The sequence below is a fragment of the Balaenoptera acutorostrata genome, chromosome 3 (assembly GCF_949987535.1).
Source record: "Balaenoptera acutorostrata chromosome 3, mBalAcu1.1, whole genome shotgun sequence".
Classification (NCBI taxonomy): domain Eukaryota; kingdom Metazoa; phylum Chordata; class Mammalia; order Artiodactyla; family Balaenopteridae; genus Balaenoptera; species Balaenoptera acutorostrata.
In genome coordinates this window covers 112,735,951-112,758,446 of record NC_080066.1, presented here as the reverse complement: position 1 = coordinate 112,758,446, position 22,496 = coordinate 112,735,951, and the positions used below count along the sequence as shown (strand labels likewise).

Sequence of the window (22,496 nt, the reverse complement as noted above, 5' to 3'; positions counted from 1 at the left end):
TTTGAAAATTAGTGTGCCTAAGTTCTGGGCATTTAAAGGATTTAGAGATAGGAGAGGAAGCCACATAACCTCCAAGGGCATGGGTCTGAATCCAACACAGGTTGTCACGGAAAGTTGGTATCATTTGACAACTGCTTTGTGAAATGAGCTGGTCTCAGTCCAGTGGACAGATGTCCATATCACAAAATGCTCTAATTGGCAGTGTGAGCAGAGGAGCCAAAAATTGAACGGGTCTGGAATCTGAACCCTTTTCTCACTCTCTAAAGGGGCAGACAGAGGTTCACTCATAAAGGAAGCTTAGAATTGCTGGTGGCAATCATATAGCTGCTTTATGGATAAACAGAGGACTTTGTGTTTCAAAGCTGTCAGTCTAATTTTTCAACATACTCTAGTACTTTTAATAAGGCCTTCCCAAGTTGATGCAAGTGTTCTTTACTTTTTGCTGCAAATTAATGATTACAATCTTGCATATTGTCAAGGAAAAACCAGAGATGGAGGTACTCAAGGCAGTAGAAATAGATTTTATTCAGGAACAATTGCAATATGGGAAAAGAGACCGCAACATAGAACTGGGCTCAATTCTAAAAACAATATGGGGAAGTAGAGATTTATAACCAAGGAGCAGGGTGGGGGTCAGTAGATGGAAAATTACTTAGAGGAAACATCAACGGTAAGGGAGAATTTTGGCTAAACCGATTTGATAGGATTCTTGCTGAAGGTAGGCCAGGGTGATCAGATATCCCCTGGGGGAAGATGGCGGAATAAGGAATTTGATCAGATATTGAGGGTGGAGATTTCTGCAAAACTGACTAAACAGGGTTTTTGCTAAAATTGGGTGATATAAAGATAGACAGGGAGGTCCAAAGGTCTAGACCTACATAAGAAGAGAGTTCTGGGGAGCCTGACTAAAGTTTGGTCAAGGAGAGAGTCTTTGTCAATATAATAGCGCATTTCTCATATAAAATGTGTAATATTGTTGGATTGAATGACTATCACTAGTCAGCTAAAAATATCACACATGCCATGAAAACTGGCAAGTAAAATTCAATAAATGCTTGAACTTAGAATATTTTGCCTGTGGCTCAAAATATGCCCAATCTGCTATAGCTTTTCTGTGTACCACATTGAAGCAGATATTCACAAGGCCTGGGAAATCAGATGGACTGAATTACTGGACATATCCTTTTACAATTACTGACATAGCAATAGCCTTGATCAGGGTCTTTATATTGAATAATGACAAATGACTGCCTACTGATATGATTTTAGGAGCTATAAAATGCCTACTGTCTCCATTCACCTAAAATTCTAGGCTTGAAGTGTCATTCTTTTAGCTCTGGTTTTGATTTCTTTGGGAGAGGTCATTTTCCAAACTACAGAATACTCTTTTAGCATTTCACTAACTGCCCACCGAACCCCACAAGTAAGTGTGTGTGTGTGTGTGTGTGTGTGATTCCACAGTCATACACATTTGGGAAAAACTTCGTTAAACAATGTTAAATAGGTTTATCTATGCAAAATTCACTGAGTCTTTAACATACAAATATGTCTTTTGACACTCAGAGAAGAGAGAGCATGCAGCATTTCATATAACACGACTAACAATGCTGGAAACTAGTGCTCCAAGGAACACAGACTAAGAAATGCTCTTCTCAGTTATTTAGAGTTTGGTGTGCACTAATTGATAATTGTTACCTGTCCGCAGGATTTTCAAAGGAAAGGGGGGAAATAGGCAAAGTTTGTTAACCTGGAGTTACTGGAGACTGTTTTCCCAAATCTTGCTGACATCAGAACACCACTAAAAACAAAAACTTGTTCCTTTCCCCGCTACCCAGACAGGGGTCCATACGGCATTGTTCTGGATTCCCATCGTAACTTAAATGGAAACGTTCACAATGTTTGGAGCCCTTGATGTCCTGCAAATGAAGAAGGAGGATGTCCTCATATTCCTTGTAGCAGGAACCCACTTAGGTAGCACCAACCTTGACTTCCAACTGGAACAGTACATCTACAAAAGGAAAAGTGATGGCATCTGCATCATAAATCTGAAGAGAACCTGGGAGAAGCTTCTGTTGGCAGCTCATGCCATTGTTGCCATTGAAAACCCAGCTGATGTCAGTGTCACATCCTCCAGGAATACTGGCAAGTGAGCTGTGCTGAAGTTTGCTGCTGCCATTGGAGCCACTTCTATTGCTGGCCGCTTCACTCCTGGAACCTTCACTAACCAGATCCAGGCAGCCTTCTGGGAGCCAAGACTTCTGGTGGTTACTGATCCCAGGGCTGACCACCAGCCTCTCACAGAGGCCTCTTATGTTAACCTGCCTACCATTGCTCTGTATAACACAGACTCTCTTCTGTGGTATGTGGACATTGCCATCCCGTGCAACAACAAGGGAGCTCACTCAGTGGGTCTGATGTGGTGGATGCTTGCCCGGGAAGATCTGCGCATGCGTGGGACCATCTCCTGTGAACAACCATGGGAGGTCATGCCTGATCTCTACTTCTACAGAGATCCTGAAGAGATTGAAAAGGAAGAGCAGGTGGCAGCTGAGAAGGCTGTGACCAAGGAGGAATTACAGGGTGAATGGACCGCTCTAGCTCCTGAGTTCACTGCTGCTCAACCTGAAGTGGCAGACTGGTCTGAAGGTGTGCAGGTGCCCTCTGTGCCTACTTAGCAGTTCCCCCACTGAAGCCTGGAGTGCTCAGCCCGCCACTGAAGACTGGTCTGCAGTTCCCACTGCTCAGGCCACTGAATGGGTAGGAACAAGCACTGAGTGGTCTTAAGCTGTTCTTCGACAAACTCTTAAAATGGAAATAGGTTGACGGAAAAAAAGCACTTTCTAAAAGAATTTTTAAAAATAAATCCTTCCTCAGAATGAAAATGGTTTGCTTTTTGAGAAGCTTAGTAGATTCTCAGTAGCGTGTTGCTCCTGGTAAACTATTTTCAGTTAATCATCAGGACAGTACAATTTCTTGCTATCAACTTTCTTTGAAATATTAATTAGATGAGTAAGCAATGTTTAGAGTCCTTCCGTGCCCTTTCTCTAAGCCTGCAATGTTTCCCCTCTGCTTGGAATTATCATGGAAGGCTTCCACCAGTAATATGTGGGTAGTGGAGGACAAATACGCTGGAAATGTATCGACTAGAACTGATCTTCGGAAAATTCTTCCAATCATCATATGTGAAAAGTTATAGGATTTGTTTCTCACTCCAATCAGACTCCAATCAAAATGGAATTTTTCTCTTGTCAGGAATGTATTTGATAATGGAGCAGAGGCAGTTGCAAATGTACTACTCATTTTGTTCTTTATTAATAGGAATTGCATGAGATAGGACTTATTTCATGTTCCTGTTTTAGGGCACAAATTTGTAGCTGGACTATTATTCTTTCTACAGGGAATATTGTAAACTCATTGCCATTTGAAGAAGGAGTTGAAGAATATGAAGCCAAAGGATGGGGGGGTGGGAAATTATCATAGAGGTGTGTCACATAGTTAATTCACAAAAATATTACATTATTTTTCTGGTATTTGAGATGTATATAGCATTTGTAATCTTTAAAAAATTTTCAGTCTGTTTTGATTGCTTTTGTTAAAAGTAATTATTTACTCTTATACTTAATTTTGTACTATTTAGCTTTAGGCACCACAAACCCTGATGTATCCCTTATATGCTACTCATAAAATGACTTAAAGTAGTATTCTTTTGTATATTCTCATTATATAGCATGCTTTAGGTTAAAAAAATCAGAAAACAATCTCTCCATCCATCTGTCTTTGTCTCTCTCCAGTTGAAAAGGAACGCTTAGTTAATGGTTAACTTTAAAAAAAGTTGTGATAGTTCCTCACAAAAACATGTGTTTGACTAGATGAAGAAAGGGAGCTAAAAATAGGACTAGAAATAAGGAAGATGATGAGAAGATGAAAAGAGAGAGAGTGAAACTTGAAAAGGAGAAGAAAGGTATGGCAAAAGAGAAATAAGAAAGGAACTAACAGAGAACAGAAAAAAGAAAAGCAAGAGAAGAAACGAGGATGGACATAATACCAGCTGGCTTTATAGTTACTGACAGCTGACTTCTATAAATTACAATCACTATAAGTAGGATACATAGGGTAATGATTTATTTTCCAGAGCTTTATTTCTTTCTGAGCTTTATCCTGTGTTTTTATTTATTTTTTAAAACATTATTATTACTTTATTTTTATATCCCTCTTAATACCAAGTGTACTATTTTCTTTTCAATTTTTAAAAAAATTTTATTTATTTTTTTGGCTGCATTGGGTCTTTGTTGCTGCGCATGGGCTTTCTCTAGTTGCGGTGAGCCGGGGCTACTCTTTGTTGCGGTGCATGAGCTTCTCATTGCAGTGGCTTCTCTTGTTGCAGAGCACGGGTTCTAAGTACGCGGGCTTCAGTAGTTGCAGCACATGGGCTCAGTAGCTGCGGCGTGCGGGCTCTAGGGTGTGTGGGCTTCAGCAGTTGTGGTACGCAGGCTCAAAAGCGCAGGCTCAGTAGTTGTGGCACACAGGCTTAGTTGCTCTGCAGCATGTGGGATCTTCCCGGACCAGGGATCGAACCCACGTTTCCTGCATTGGCAGGAGGATGCTTACCCACTGTGCCACCAGGGAAGCCCCTATCCTCTGAGTTTTTACACCACACATATTCTCCTCTCACATGATCTGATACTCATTCATACTAAAGCAATAGAGATCAAGTGTGTTATATAGGAACTTGGGAACTGCCATACTGGGTGAGATTTATGGTCCATCAACTCAGCATTTTGTGTAAACAGGGCCTCCAAGGTGTAGGAGAAAGTGTTTTCACACGTTTTTAGTAGATTTGAAACTGCTAGAAGTATTCTTTATCTCAAACAGTATGAAAAGAAAAAGTTAGGCCAAGAGAGTCTAAAGTTTTCTGTTTATCAAGGGAACCTAAGTAATACAGGACTGGTGAGAGAGTTCATTTACAGCTTAAGTGAGCAGACTTAATTTCCTAGAACAAAATAGTCTACAGATTAAGTGGAAAAAAATATAATTTTACATTAAACATGTTTATTACATATTTTGTGATTAAAAATACTTATTGTATTGCAACAATTAAAAAAAACTATAACTCATGACCTGGTGAAATCTTTGCATCACTGAATCTCCTGACCTTTTATTTTTTCCAGTCTTATTGGTGGCAACATGATCTTTCCAATCACTAAAACTATAAACTCTGGAGTCCTCCCCAACTTCTGCCCCCTCAGCCACAACATCCAATTGGTTATCAAGTCCTGACATTTCTACCTTCTTAATGTTTCTGGAATCATGTCCTTCTCTACAATTTCATGTCCACTGCTTCAGTTCAAGCTCTCATTATCACTCTTTGGATTACTGCAATCACTTCCTAACTGATCTTGTTGCTTTGGGACAAATCATCTAATTCAGGGATTGGTAAACTATATAGCTCATGGGCCAAATCCAGTCTGTTACCCATTTAAAAAAAAATATTTTATTGGAACACAGCCATGCTTATTTATTTACCTGTTGTTTACTGTTGTTTTTATGCTACAGCAGCACAGCTGAGTAGTTGTGACAGAGACTGCATGGCCCACAAAGCCCAAAATATTTATGATCTGGCCCTCTATCGATAAAGTTTGCCAACCTCTGATATAATCCTTCTCCTCTCTGCAGCCAGAATGATATTTCAAAAACTCAGATATGATCATTACTCCTGCTTAAAATCTTGCACTGACTTCCCATAATCCACAGAATAAAATTCAGATATAATACTTGTATACCAAGTATAATTCATAAGGGCATTATTATTATTATTATTTTGGCCCTGTCTACTCTTCTAGTCTCATTTTCTGCTATTCTGCACTTCCTTACCATGTTCCGTTATGATAAAGTACTTGCAGTGCCCTGGATCTGTGATGTTTTTTCCTTCTTGCTTCTGGCAAGCACAGTCATCTTTCAAACTCATGTACAATTGTTGATCCTTAAGTAGACTTTCTAGATCACTCTAAGCCTAATTAAATCCTTCCTGTGAATTTATAATTTCTTCTTATATTTATCACCAGTAGCACTCATTTTAATTTGTTGCTATTTTAAATTACTTCTCTGTCTTTCCTAATAGACTAGGAGTCTTTGGAGGATCTGGATGGTGTCTTATTTATTCTAGTATCCCTTGTGCCTCACACAGTGCCTTAAATATAATAAACATTTGATGAATAACTGAATGAAGAAACTTTAGCTAAATCTTCCTTGAACAAACTTCAGTATGATCTGTGGAAAGGTGAACTTTTTCCCACAAAAACTGTAAAACACTACTGAATGTTTTTAAGCCAAAATTTGCTGAGGACTGTAAAAGTAAAGCAGAAAAACACAACACTTCTCCATAAATTTATGGAGTAGAAGAACAAAAACCAATTTTTTGAAATCAGAGGAATGAAAAAAATTTTAATGAGAAAAACAAGGAAATGATTTTGTTACTGATTGTGACTATAAACATACTATTATTTAATGAATTAAATAATTAAATTATATTACTTTGTATGGAAACATTTAAGACCCCAAATAGCCAAAACGATCTTGAGAAAAAAAAAAAAACAGAGCTGGAGGTATCATGCACCCTGACTTCAGACTATACTACAAAGCTAGAGTCATCAAAACAGTATGGTATTGGCACAAAAACAGACACATACATCAGTGGAACAGAATAGAGGGCCCAGTCCAGAAGTAAACTCATGCACTTATGGTTAATTAATCTACAACAAAGGAGGCAAGAACATACAATGGAGAAAAGACAGTCTCTTCAGCAAGAGGTGCTGGAAAAACTGGATGGCTACATGTAAAATAATAAGATTAGAACATTATCTCACACCTTAGAAAAATAAACTCAAAATGGATTAAAGACCTAAATGTAAGACCTGAAACCATAAAACTCCTAGAAAAAAACATAGGCAGAACACTCTATCACATAAATCTTAGCAATATTATTTTGGGTCTATCTCCTAAGGCAAAGGAAACAGAAACAAAAATAAACAAATGGGACCTAATTAAACTTCAAAGCATTGCACAGCAAAGGAAACCATCAACAAAATGAAAAGACAACCTACCGAATGGGGGAAAACATTTGCAAATGATACAACTCATAAGGGGTTAATATTCAAAAGGCATAAACAGCTCATATAATTCAATATCAAAAAAACAAACAACCTGCTTAAAACATGGAAAGAAGACCTGAATAGACAAACAAGACACACAAATGCCCAACAGGGGACTTCCCTGGTGGTCCAGTGGTTAAGAATCCATCTTCCAATGTAAGGGAAGCAGGTTCAATTCCTGGTCAGACAACTAAGATCCCACATGCCGTGGGGTAACTAAGCCTGTGCGCCACAACTAGAGAGAGGCCTGCATGCCGCAATGAAGAGCCTGCATGCTGCAATGAAAGATCCCGCATGCCGCAATGAAGATCCCGTGTGCCGCAACTAAGACCTGACACAGCCAAATAAATAATAAAAAATAAATTAATTAATTAGAACAAAACAAAAAAACCCAAATGTCCAACAGGCACATGAAAAGATGCTCAACATTGCTAATCATCAGAGAAATGCAAATCAAACCACAAAGATATCACCTCATACCTGTCAGAATGGTTATCATCAAAAAGACCACAAATAACAAGAGTTGGTGAGGATGTGGAGAAAAGGGAACCCTCATACACTGATGGTGGGAATGTAAATTGGTGCAGCCCCTGCAGAAAACAGTGTGGAGATTCCTCAAAAAACCAAAAACAGAACTAACATATGACCCAGCAATTCCACTCTTGGGTATATATCTGATGAAAATGAAAACACTAATTTGAAAAGATACATGCACCCCAATGTTCATAGCAGCATTATTTACAATAGCCAAGATACGGAAGCAACCCAAGTGTCCATCAACAGACGAATGGATAAAGAAGGTGTAGTTTATACATACAATGGAATACTACTCAGCTATAAAAAAGAATGAAATTGCACCATTTGCAACAACATGGATGAACTTAGAGGGTATTATGCTTAGTGAAATAAGTCAGACAGAGAAAGATAAAAACTGTAGGTTATCACTTTTGTGTGGAATCTAAAAAATAAAACAAAAGAATATATATAATAAAACAGAAACAGACTAATAGATAAGAGAACTAGTGGTTACCATTAGGGAGAGGGAATGGGGGAGGGGCAAGGTAGGGGTAGGGGATTAGCAGATACAAAGTAATATGCATAAAATAAATAAGCAACAAGGATATATTGTACAGCATATGGAATATAGCCAATATTTTATAATAAGTTTAAATGGAGTATAACCTATAAAAATTTTGAATCACAATGTCATACATCTAATATAACATTGTAAATCAAGTATACCTTAATAAATTTTTTTAAATCAAGAAAGTATATTGCTAAAAGTTGAATTCATTGAAAGACTCAATTTGGCTTTATAACATAAAATGAGTGATTTTTTTACCTTCTAATAATGTTTTACCAGGTTTTACAGACTGAGCTGACTTCAGAGAAAAATGTTATGACTTGAGAGGCTTCACATTTCTTCCGTGAAGATCACATTAAAGGCTCTGAATTCAAATAACCAACAGATATGATGAATATACCTATCAGAGCATATAAAGCACATCATACAGTAAATAGCCTTGCAAAAAGACAAATTATATATTAACTGAAAAAAACAGAATGTAAGAAAATATATTAGATGTAGGCTTTTAGAAATGGCAGAGTAACTCAGCCAGAATAACCTTCTTGCAGATAACAATTATAATATATACATAATATAATAAAACCCCCTAACTGTTTGAAAGCACTGGGGAACAACAAAGCACTCAGATACTAGAGGGCATCTATCCTTGAAAGACAGAACTGCAATCAGTGAGATTTGTGAGTATGCACCTTTTTGCCTGAGAGTACATCCCAATCTGCACCAGGTTCTGGGTAACAGAAAGCTGCAATTTTACTGGCTTGGGATAAAAAAGAACAGAGTTCTAGGCTGGAAAATTCAGGGGGAAAATCCTGGAAGAGAGGGAGCTACAGAGAAAATGAATCTCAGAAACTGTGTATAAATTTCATCCAAACTCTTGTTTGACCACTAAACTGTACCTGCCTCAGAGAGACCCTGGTAAGCCTGGTGAAAAAGCAGCAGCTGGAAGATAAAAGACTTGGGAAGAGATTCTAGTTGCTGCCCATATAAAGGAAATATAGTTTGTATTTTAAGTCTAGCCAAGTTAACTACCTGTCAGAACAAAATTAATACTCTTCAGAGGAATATAACTGAATCCAGAGTCTTTACAACATGGCTGTCATAATGTCCAGTATACAATAAAAAACACAATATACACAAAGATATAGGAAAATGTGATCCATGGTTGGGAAAAAAAGCAGTTATTAAAATCGAGTCCCAAAATGATTCAGATACTTAAAAAATAAAGATTTAAAAATTGCTATTATAAATAAATACAAATTTAAAGGAAAATATAATGAATTAACAATGGGAAATTTTAGCAGAGAGCTAGAAACCAAAAAAAAAAAAAACTAAATTAAAAATTATAGAACTGAAAAATACATTAATTAAAATAAAAAATTCACTGGATAAGATTAACAGCATATTAGAGATAGCAGAAAAAAAACAGTAAGTAAACTTGAAGATAGAGCAATAGAAGTTATTAATTTGGAAACAATTAGGGGAAAACAAAATATTAAAGGAAAATGAATAGAGTCTCGGAGAGAGTGGGACAGGATGAAGAGGTCTAGTATATGTGGAGTTGAAGTCCCAGAAGGTGAGACTTGAAAATGAATCAGAAAAATCAATAACAAAAATACTTTGGAGACATAATGGCTGAAACTTACAAAATTAAAAAAAACAAAACAAAACATGAACATGCAGATCCAAGAGACAACAATCCCCATAAAGAATTATTACAAAGAAAACCATACCAAGGCACATCATAGTTAAACTGATGAACTCCAAAGATAAAGAGAAAATCTTGAAAGTAGCCAGAGAAAAACAATATATTATATTCAGGGAAACAACATGAAGCATTTTTTACAACAATAAGCATTCTTATTTCATTACCTTCTTATCTGTAACAACTGAGGTGAGCTGACAATAGAACAACATCTTAAAAGCACTGAAATATGAAAAAAAAAATGCTCAGCCAAGAATTCTAAATCTAGAGAAACTATCCACCAAAAATGAAGGTGAAATAAAGACATTTGAAGATAAATAAAAACAGAGAGAATTTGCTACCATAAGACTGCATTATAAGAACTGCTAAAGGAAGTTCATTAGGTTGAAGGGAAATGACACAATTGTAACTTGTATGTTCAGGAACAGATGAAGAGCATTAGAAATGATAAATATTTGACTATATATAAAAGGCTATATGTATTTTCTTTTTAAAAAGAGACATTAAAAGCAAAAATTATAATATTGCTTTCTGTATTATTGCCTTTTATAACAACTATAGTACAAAGGATAAGAGGGCAAATGGAAATATACTGTTGCAAGATTCCCATATGTTACATGAACTAGTATAATATTGACTCTAAATAGGATGTGGTGAGTTAAAGATGCATATTCCTAGAAATAAAGAGTTATATCTGGAAAACAAATAGCAGAATGATACATCTAAGTTCAAGCATATGAATAACTATACTAAATATTGTTGGATTCTGGTCTAGCATTAAATATCATTATTGGGCTAAATACTCCAATTAAAAAGCTAAGATTGTCAGACTGGTTAAAAAAAGCAATATCCTATTATATACTGTCTATAAGAGATAAGCCTTTAGAAAAAGACAGAAATAAATTGCAAGGAAAGGATGGAAAAAATACATACCAGGCAACCTATAAGCATAAAACATATGTTGGGTAAAAACAGTGATAGAAATAGTATTCAATGGAATACTACACAGCAATGAAAATGAAAAATTTCTATGTACAACAATATGGATATCCCTCACAAAAAATATTGAATGAAAAGCCAGTCACATGAAAAAATGATGTTTGTTGTCAGTATGGTGATTATTTTTGGGAAGAGGGTGGGAATAGGGCTGGATGAGAGCACAAGGGGACTTCTGAAATGCTGAATAAACTTCTCATTTCTTGATCTGGATGCTGTTCATATGGATGTTTACCTTGTGGTAAATCATGGAACTGACACTTGTGATTTGTATACTCTTCTCTATGCATGTTATACTTCAATAATAATGTTTATTTATAAAAATGGGCTAGGATCAACCTATATAAACCTAGAGAGATACTATATAATCAATGAATCATTTCACTAATGAAAGCATATGAGTAAAGAAAGAGTATATTTTAAGGCAAATATGTAAAAGCAATGTTCAACTATAAAAATTAAGTTTTTGAAAATCTCCATAGTGAAACTTAATTATAGGTTATGCCATAGAATCATTTGTAAATGTTTCTGAATTTCATTTTTAAAAATATTTTTAAAAAGACAGTACCATAAATAAGGAAATCAATTTCATTTTACACATCTTGAATTTGTAATAATGTTTTATTACCACCCTTGCTCTTCGAGATTGCCTTCCTTCTATGTTCTTTTACAAAATACGTGTAAATTAGTACTATGTTGAAGATAATATGCATAATAAGAAGCATTAAATTTTTCTGTGCTTAATGCCTTTGTGATATTATGACTCAGAACTGTCAACTCCCACTTCTAGGGTCATGTTTTTGGTTGACACCAAAAGAGATCCATAGTTATTTGGATGTTTGAGATGGAAAAATCTTTGGGTGATTATTATTTAATTAACTCAGCTTAGCTGCTTATTTTTTAAACCTCTTCCTCAATATACAAGGTTATCTGATGGTTGGCTTAATGATGTCTTGCCAAAGCACATGCCTTCAGCTCTTCCTTCATCCTCAGTTCCCTTGAGCTAACAGATGCAGGAATACAGTTCTAATTTCTGAGTTTCTTTTCTTCCAGCTTTAGATAGCTAAGAATTCATTGCTAAATCATCTACTAATTCTTAGCCAATTTATTTAATTTTCCTTTTGAGTTCCAAATCCTTCTTTTTCTGATGTTCCCATTAGGAATGACTCCAGTTTGAACATATACTGAAATTTCTATGGTTTCCAGAAAGGTATACTGAAATAAACCCAGATATTCTAGAATTCCACATAAGGGTTACTTGTAGTAGGCACTGGTACCACATACCATACTAATTAGTATCTCTGGCTTTTAGAATTCTAGGCTATTTCCTCCATTTCTTTTTACTATTAATCATTTCCAGTTTAGCATGCCAATTATCTTTATTTTTTAAATTTTTAAATTATTTTTTTCATTATCTGAATTGTTTAAATTTCTGAGATTAAATAGCAAGTTTGAACAGTGAGAGATACTGTGTTATACAAATCTGTTTGACTCCTGATTCTCTAATAGTACCAGTAGCAAGAGTTTGGAGAGCAGGCGGTTTACCTGAAAATATATTTGTAGCTATTTGATCCCGAGTTTGAATGACGAATGATGTCTGTATTTGAAAAGAATAGCAAACAAAGGCCTCACTTTTTTCTCTCTGGAAACTTCTGTAAGCAAACAGGCCTTTCCAACAACTTCTGTTTGCTTTTTTTTTTTTTTTAATCAGAGTATAATTGCTTTACAATGTTGTGTGTCAATTATCTTTATAATCAGACCAAAAAAATCCCTAAAACATACTCAGCAACCAGTTGTGATGTGCTGGAACTGCTTTTCCTGGAGCAGAGGAGCAGATTATGTGCATCTCTTCTCAACTTCCTGTTCAGTGATCTCATGTTGGTAGCCTGAAATCAGCCTTAGTGGGCGTATTTACATCATGAAAATTGGCAACATTAAAAATCAGGGCCTGGGACTTCCCTGGCAGTCCAGTGATTGAGACTCCGCATTTCCACTGCAGGGGACGCGGGTTTGATCCCTGGTCGAGGAACTGAGATCCCAGCATGCCGAGCAGCTTGGCCAAAATATTAAAAAAAAAAAAAAAAAAAAAAAAATCAGGGTTTTAGCTTTAGAGAGTCTACTTACCAGTACAGGCAACCAGCATCTCCATATGAGCTGAAAGGGTAGTCAGTTGGTTCTATAAACAACAACTAGAAAGTCCATAGAGACTCAAGAGTTGGGGCAGGGCTGCCTTTATACATCACTCATTTTGGTAAAACTCAATCTCAAGTGACCTTGGTGAATGGCTCACTGGAAATGAAAACATTAAAATGCTGGCTGATTGGGTGGCAAATTCTGGCATGAGAAGAGCAATTGCAATTGCTCTCAATTCTTTGGCTCACTATAAACAAAGCCACAAAGAGACCTGAGAATTATTTTGTTCCTTACCTAAGAAATCTTACTAGTTTTAGTGAGGGTTAAACCAGGAAAAGGTAAGTTTATGTTTTAGCTTTATTTGCAATTTGAGTTACATATTAGTGTTTCGAATCACTAGGATGTATGATGAAATTAATTACCTATAGCCTCCTTCTTTGACAACTTTTCAGATAATAGAATGCTGGGTTTTTGGTTTTAATTTTACTTTTCCTGAAGGCAGAAGGTAAATTACATGGTATTTTCGTAGTTTCTTTCAGGCTTTTGTGCCGATAAAAACTTTTTTTTGGTGGACATATTTTTGTAAGAATTACATTCACTTAAAAATAGTGAGAGAAATGGTATTTTCTTCTCACTGAGTTACTGGGTCTTACCATGTAGTGCTTTTCTCACCATGGTAGTGTCAGGGAAAGAGAGACTATTGCTGAGGATGCATTATTACTATTCACAGCAATATTTAAAGACACAAAAATAGAAATGTTGATACTCAGCTTTAATGCACTAATCAAAGCGATTGGAAATTGCTTAAGTGGACCAATTTTAATTCTAAATGCAGACTTCTAACTCAATACCAAGCAAGAAATGTGCCAGAACCTAATGATTAGAATGTTGTGCTTGAAAACGATTTTACTTGGAATTTAATTTGGTTAGATTAAACAGACATTTGTGATGTATTTTTTCACGTGGGGGACACTGTTTTGAATTTAGACACATAGTGCTGACTCTCAAGGAGGTCAAAGACCAGCTGAAGGTGCTGTCATGTAAACGAAAAAGCCACCATTGTTAGAGACCTACCCAAATCCCAACAATACTAGATTCATGATATTTTATAAAGTGTGCCTATTTGCCTAAGCTCTCAGAACCCTGAAAAACAGGTGGCCTGGTTGTCTGCCATTATCATATAATAATTACTACACTTGAAAGTATTTTTATATGCCAAAATCATCAGTCAATTCAGGAAAAACAATCCAGTTATACTGTAAAACAAGAAATATTACAGAAATTGGTTGTTTTGTAAAATTCAAAGAAAACAATGAATTGACTTATTTTAATAAAATGGTTGTTAGAGTTTGTTAGAGTATTTGCATAACTGCTTTTCTGATTCTGCACTGGCTGTTTGAGATAACGAGTAAAGTGAGCCTTCAGGATACTGAAGATACTGCCATTGTGGTAGAAAAGACAGCAAAATAGACATGTCATCCTGTGCAGGTAAAGGCAAAATGAGTGGCTCATGGACGTGATGAGCACAACCTATTTGAAATTATCTAGACAGGAGGAGTCATGGTTAGACTTTGCTTCCACATCATTTTAGTTCAGAGAAGCTGAGACTATAGTATCTTTTAAAGTGTTTTCTTTAGATAGGGGTTACTATATTCAAAATATTTTTTCCGAATATACTAAGAGTTTTATATGATCTGTACAGTAATTAACAGCACCTTAGTCTGCTAAGTAAGCAAGAGAGTAAAGAAACCATTTAAAAAAGGAAACAGAGAGCTTCCCTGCTGGCGCAGTGGTTGAGAATCTGCCTGCCAGTGCAGGGCACACGGGTTCGAGCCCTGGTCTGGGAAGATCCCACATGCCGCGGAGCAACTAGGTCCGTGAGCCGCAATTACTGAGCCTGCGCGTCTGGAGCCTGTGCTCCACAACAAGAGGCCGCGATAGTGAGAGGCCCGCGCACCGCGATGAAGAGTGGCCCCCACTTGCTGCAACTGGAGAAAGCCCTCGCACTGAAACGAAGACCCAACACAGCCATAAATAAATAATAAATAAAATTAAAAAAAAAAAAAAAGGAAACAGAGACATGAAAGGAGAAATAATTTTCATAAGAAAGCAGAGCATCATCTAAAAAGTAAATTGTGATCTATCTTGGTCAGAACTTTCAATGGCCTGCACACTGTATCAGTTTCTCTGATTTCAAAGATCTTTCCCTTCTGATGATCCTCTGATCTTTGCAGAAGCCTCCTTAGCATGCTAATTTTTTTAAAAAAGTAAGGTTTTATGCAATAAACCAGTTCTGTTTCTGTTGAAAAATGAGATGTGGATAAACCAAATCAACAGAGACACTCAAATCTCATTTTAGATACTACTTTTATCTTTCACCCTGACACCTTTAAGTAATGTGGGCGGAGGAAATCACCCCTTGAAAGTTTCAGGTTTTCTCTTCCACTTCTTCCTGATCTATTCTTGATTGTAAAAAACTAATAGGGAGCAAAGTGAACAAAAACTGTGCCCTAAAGGAGACATCAAGAACCAAAACAATTAAAAAAAAAAAAAAGAACCAGAGCAATCAACAAATCTGTCAGTCTTATCCTAAAATTTAAAGAGTTGTCTTTAACAATTGAGAGAATAAACAGAAAATCCTAAGTCTATAGAAGCATATTTCTCCCCATGCTAGAATATCAGCAACAGCTAGGTCTAAAGTGAAATTACCTACTCAGGACAAGAAAGTATTACTGATACAACACCCAAGAGGGTTCTGGGGGTAGTGTCTCTGTAGCATTTCACATCCAAGAAGGTATCAGTTTCAACATCTATTTCAGAAAATCTTTTGGTGGCTTATTGTGTGGGTGTGCTATAGATGTAAAGATATAAATTAAGTTCTTTCTCAGTTCAATTAATTAGTTTTATAGGGAGAACTCAGTTATTTAAAAGGAAGGGGTTTTTTTTGGTGTTTATGCAGGTGATATTTATTAACAAATAGACTGTGTGCATAAAGAATATGTTTGTATGCATGCAAAGTGGTATTTTATTGAAGAACGCAAGGTAGGTTGTCATGGAGATTAAAAGCCTTGAAGTGTTATTCACTGGTGCTAGTTATAGTTGCTGGGCACTAGGATATTAGGTTCTGGCACCCTGAATCTTTCATCGTTGTAAAAGTAATTACACTTTTATCTTCACTGTAAGGGCTATTCAAGTAGGATAAATAAATACAGACACACAAACAAGTGTAACTTAAAGGTAAATATAGCAACCCTATAACCCATCCCAGTGTAAAATTATGTAGCTGTAGTTACTATACCATCAAAATGCTTGAATTTCATTGCAGGGTCACTGAAGCTGTGTATAAGATGAAATTACAAAATGCACAAAATCTGCACTTACATTAAAAGGCAAAAGAAGAATGAAAGCTATTGACCATTAGTATGGTCACTGGTAAATATAAAGCTTTCCTTTAGAAGCAGAGGAAACAAATGAAAAGCTTGTAATATGTTTTGCTAGCATTTTCTTGAAATACTGTATTTATATGAGATTTCCAACCTCACTCTGAGCACTATGTAAAGCAGAAAGTGATTTTTCTGGTGTTCTTTTCTCTTCAACGATTAGATGAAATGAGCCTAACAACTTTACCTCAGTGAGAAACTATGTATTTTCTGTATAAAGAGAACACTTATGCCTGGCAGAATCAGTATGGACATTTTCTTAACCAATAAATCAATAGAGAGAGTTGCAATATAGCAAACTGCACAACATACACAATATAACATTGAAATTTGCAGCAGTAAGTAATGTGGTTTTCAAAACTGCTTTAAGTGATGATTAACTAGAATTATATATATTTATATTTAAACTGACACCACCGAATTCTTTTAAGTCTTGACAGATATGTGGAATATTTAAATGTAGTAATTGCAGTTGCTAAACCTCCTGGGATTAACCTGCTAGAGAGATAGTGACATCTTAGGCAGAGAAAAATGATTTATACTGTGGGGGAAAAACTAAAGATGGAGTAATTCCATGTGTGTTTTATATAACTCTTTGGAAAAAGAAGTTTATTGTAACTAATGAATTGGTAATATTCTGTAATAACCCACCGTATGAACAATTACATAATTTATATACATAGGCATATAATAATTTATATAATATAGGCATATAATTTAGTTTTTCAACATTGATTTTTCACAATATAGTACACTTCACAAAAAGTAAAACAGAATGAGAAGCAGATCAGCACTGTATTACTGTTAATGGTAGGAATCTTGGATTTTTGTTTAAAGGCGGGCTCCGTATTACTTTATCTCCCATTAATGGGGAATGATGTAACACAGTACTTCTCAGTTCATTTTAGGAAATATCTGTTAAGTGCCTGTATGCTTCAAGCACATGTTTCAGTGAATTTCATTGAAGTCAAGGAGCAGAATCATTAATAAAGGGAGATAATGTTGATATGTTTTCATCAAATTAAATAATTTAAAAATAAGGTTGGGACTTCCCTAGTGGCGCAGTGGTTGGGAGTCCGCCTGCCAATGCAGAGGACACAGGTTCGAGCCCTGGTCTGGGAGGGTCCCACATGCCGCGGAGCAACTGAGTCCCTGCGCCACGGCTGCTGAGCCCGTGTGCCACAACTACTGAGCCCTCGAGCCACAACTACTGAAGCCCGCACGCCTGGAGCCCGTGTTCCGCAACAAGAGGGGTCACTGCAATGAGAAGCCCACGTGCTGCGACGAGGGGTGGCCCCCTCCCGCCGCAGCTAGAGAGAGCCCGCGTGCAGCAACAAATACCCAATGCAGCCAAAAATAAATACATTAATTAATTTTACAAAAAGTTGGTAAAAAAAAAAAAAGTCACAGTGTTACCATATTATCTGTAAATAGCAGATGTATTAATCATAAAGACTGTCTGTTGCCCCCTGGGGAACTTCTGGGGAAGTTCTTTGAGCTGTATCCATATAACACAATCAAATAGTCTGCAACTCCAATTTCAGAACCAATTTTAATGACCCTGACAAGATATAAATCTTTTTAAGTAAGAACGGAGGGAGAAGATCTCAGCAGACCTCTATTTGGGTGGATACTTTCAAAGTCTAAGCCTTCTAGGATTCTGCACATCAGATTGTATCTCAAAGCTTTAAAGCACTTTCAAAAGTGGCAAATGTACATCCATAACATACTTGAGATAGTGGGATAATCTGTTTCATATTAGGGTAGATTAAGGTAGATATTTAGTAGAAGTGTATGTTGCAGTTGTATAACAGAGAGAGAAGCTACTGGAATGAGAACCGCAAATTTTAATTACAACTGTCTACAAGCCAACTAAATGCTTTAAAATAACTTGTTCATTGCTTTGGTGGAACAATGCTGGGCCACTGTGAAACAGAAATTTTTCTACTGTGGTTGCCATCACTGCCATTGGAGAAAAGGGGCATTTCTCCATTCAACAACTTGAGGTCTGCCTTTCCCGATTACTCTGTTCCCAGAGTCCCTACACTGGTGGAAGTCTAGTGGGTCTTTCCTAAGAAAAGAGCAATATTTTCTTTACGGAACTTATAGCTGAGTGGGGGAAGACCAGCACTGAACAAGCTACTGCAAGTGTGAGAAGATATGCAAAAGTTAAGTCCAGGATGCACTGAGAGTATATATCTGCTCGAAAGAACTGTAGATGGAGTATTTGACACCATTAAAATGACTCCAAAATGGATTTATCTCTAATCTCAGACTCTTTTCAGAGTTAGAGACCTATATTGCTAATTACATGCTTACAGTTTCAACCTAGATGAAATTAGCTCCTCTAACGCAACATGTCTAAATTCACTATCTCCTTATCCAAACAACACCTCTTTCTAATTTTCCTACTTATTTCAGTGGCCCTGTCCTTTCCCCAGCCCACTTATATCTGAGTCATCAGAAGACCTAAGATCCATAGTTCATTCTTCTTTTGTTTTTCATATCCATTCTGTTGCCATGCAGCAAAGATTCTATTTTGAAAATGTCTCTCCTGCTTGATGATTTTTTTCCATTCCTTTACTCACCAGGCACTGGGCTTTCAAGTAAATTACAAATCATCAATTCAATCAATGAATAGTCACTTGTTTATTCAACAAATGTTTAAGAGCCTATTATAGACTATGCTCTGTGCTGGGAATACAGTAACAAGCAAAACACCTATAGTCCTACTTTCATGGAGTTTGCAGAGTCATAGATGAGGTAGATATTAAATAAATAATCTTACAGTATACATATTAGCTACAAAAGATAAATGCTATAAAGGGAAAGTATGGGGTGCTGTGCAAAAGGATAATAGGTGTACCTGATATACTCTGGTGGGGCAAGTCCTCTCTGAGACTTAAGGGATGAGTAGCAGTTAGCCAGAGGAGGAGTAGGAGGGAAAGCATTCTGAGTAGAGGGAAGAAGTCTTGCAAAGTTTCTGTTTCTAGAGAGAGTGTGGGGTCTTTGAAGCTGAAAAGGAAGGCAGAAACCAGATTGTGCAGGGTATCATCAGGCTTTTTAAGAAGTTCAGGTTTTATTCTAAGTGAGATGGGGAGCCACTGAAGTATTTTCAGTAAGGGACTGGAGATAGAGAGATGTATTTGAGATACATATAGAAAGTAGAACGAGCAGAATTTGTTGAAAGATTGTATACGAAGAAGTAGATGAGAGGCTAGGTTTCTGACAAGGGTAATGGGGTAGATGGAAGTGTCACTTGGTGAGAGAGGGAACTTGGGTTTGGAAGGCAGAATAATGAGTTCAGTTTTGGACATGTTAAGTTTGAGGAAAACAGGGCTATCTAAGTTACTGTTTAGGAGGTAACTGGATATAGGGACATGTACCTGCACTCATCTGAGAAGTGTTGAAACAGAATAACTACATAGCAAGGTAGATTATAGTTAATGTCACATTAAATTGATGGCTCAGGGAAAACCTCATGGAGAAAGAGAAAAAAAAAATTTGAGAGGGCCTTGAAAGAGTCATAGAATTTTGACAAACGCTCCTTGGTTGTCCACATGAGAAGGATGCACTCTAATGCTGACAGGATGTTCTAAGTTTTGAGGTTGGTGTTTGCTGACTGGAGTAAGATAGTAGGGCGTGCATTGACCCTTTCTTTGAGGGGCCCTTAAGAGACAGTTTCTATAGGGCTGGTCACTTTCTTCCAATTTCTCATCCTGGAGGCTATAAAGTTTGCTGCCAATGTTCTGGGAGTCAAGTGGGGGAGGGGAGTTATGGGTTTTACAATTTTGTGTGTGGACTTTTAGTTAATTTCTCTGATTTAATTATGGTACCTCTGCCCTTAGCAGTTTCTGATGACCCAAGACTGGAGTTCTTTAGCTTTAACTCCCCCAGAGAATAATTTCTGCCAGGGTGGGAGAGAGGAACTCATCTTGCTCCTTGGGGAGGGGATCTGGGAATCTCATTGTTACTTATCCTTCAACAAATTCTCCAGTCCTTAGCCTTATACTGTACCACTTGCAAAGTTCCAGGTGCTTCTAATTCCCAAGCCCATCAGGGGTTCTGAGGGAGAGTCAGAACCAACTTGCTGCTTATGGGCTTCCTCCTCCAAGCTTAAGTTTATGCTGTCTTTGGCCTGCTAAATCAGTATCATCATCCATTTTCTTTCTAGCTTCCGAACTCTTGTCTATCTCTTCTCTTTGTCTTTGCATGCTGTTTTCCTTCACTGTCTGCTATGTTCTCAACATTTGTGTCCCTCTCCCTATTCATATGTTGAAATCTTGATGCACAGTGTGATGGTATTAGGAGGTGGGAACTCTGGGAGATGCTTAGGTCATTAGGGTAGAGCCCTCATGACTGGGATTAGTGCTCTTACAAGAGAGACCTCACAGAGCTCCCTTGCCCCTTCAGTCATGCAAGGAAACAAGAAGTCTGCATCCCAGAAGAGGGCCCTCACTTGACCATGCTAGCAACCTGTTCTCAGACTTCCACTCTCCAGAACTGAGAAATAAATTTCTGTTGTTTATAAGCTACCTAGCATGGTATTTTGTTATAGCAGCCCAAATGGACAAAGACTGTCATCTAGGAGGGAGTTGGAATAAGCTTCAGTTTAGTTTCTCATGTGTAACAGTAATGCAGTTTCTAAAATGTGACAAACTATAATGATAGTAAGTACTGGAAGATGAAAGCTTAATAAAGTGTATACTTTAATTTCTTCCTGTTACAATTCTGGTTGTAAAGAACTACTCCATAAACTCAAACAGCATTTTGAGCTTCAATTATTTTACAATTGTTTTAGTGTTATTAGTGCTTTATAAACCTTCAGGCATCCTTTTTCTCTCTTAAGTCCATTTGCATCAAATAATCACCACATTAATGAAAGCATATTTACATAAAACTGTTTTTAGAGAATGGGCTTGCTTTGGTTTAAAAAAAAAAACAAAAAACTAGGGACTTCCCTGGTGGCGCAGTGGTTGAGAATCCGTCTGCCGGTGCAGGGGACATGGGTTCGAACCCTGGTCTGGGAAGATCCCACATGCCGCGGAGCAACTAACCCCGTGCACCACAACTACTGAGCCTGTGCTCAGCCCGTGAGCCACAACTACTGAGCCTGTGTGCCACACTACTGAAGCCCGTGCACCTGGAGCCCGTGTTCCACAACAAAAGAAGCCACCGCAATGAGAAGCCTGCACTCCGCAACAAAGAGTAGCCCCCGCTTGCTGCAACTAGAGAAACCCCGTGCACAGCAACAAAGACCCAAGGCAGCCAAAAATAAATAAATAAATAAATAAATTTAAAAAGCTAAAGCTTTTAGAAACAAAAGGCACAAGGACAAAAACAGCTACATTTAATTAACATTAAAGTTGTGAAGTCAACTGATGAAAAATAACGCAATTGGGAATTTAGGCTGGTACTTAGACTTAAGTCTATACTTAGACTTAAGTATAACCACCCTGCGCTTGGGAACGGGACTTGGAATGACGACATCAGGTAATGTAGGTGGTGGAATAGTCTAAGAACGACTTCTCAAGATCCCAAGCTAATGGCAGCTTTAGGAAAATAATTGAAGGGGTGCAGCCAAGATGGCAGAGTAGGAAGACCCTGAGCTCACCTCCTCCCATAGGCACACCAAAATTACAACTATTTACAGAGCAACTAATTGATGAGAAAGACTGGAATCTAGCAGAAAAGATCTTCTACAACTAAAGATATAAAGAAGGAACCACAATGAGATGGATAGGAGGGGCAGAGACACAGTACAGTCAAGACCCATATCCTGAGGCAGGTGATCCACAAACGGGAGGATAATTACAATTGCAGATGTTCTTCCCAAGGAACAAGAGGTTCAAACCCCACATTGGGCTCCCCAGCTCAGGGGTCCTGCACTGAAAAGATGATCCTCCAGAACACATGGCGCTTACTTTCAGGAGAGCCAGAGGGCTATGGGAAAGAGAGACTCCACTCTTTTTTTTCTTTTTTAAAATATT

The 22,496-nt window shown here is 37.3% G+C and overlaps 1 pseudogene; it reads left to right on the top strand.

Moving 5' to 3' along the window:
• Positions 1-1,895: 1,895 nt before the first annotated feature.
• LOC103014931 (40S ribosomal protein SA-like) lies at positions 1,896-2,784 on the top strand (annotated as a pseudogene).
• Positions 2,785-22,496: the final 19,712 nt, after the last annotated feature.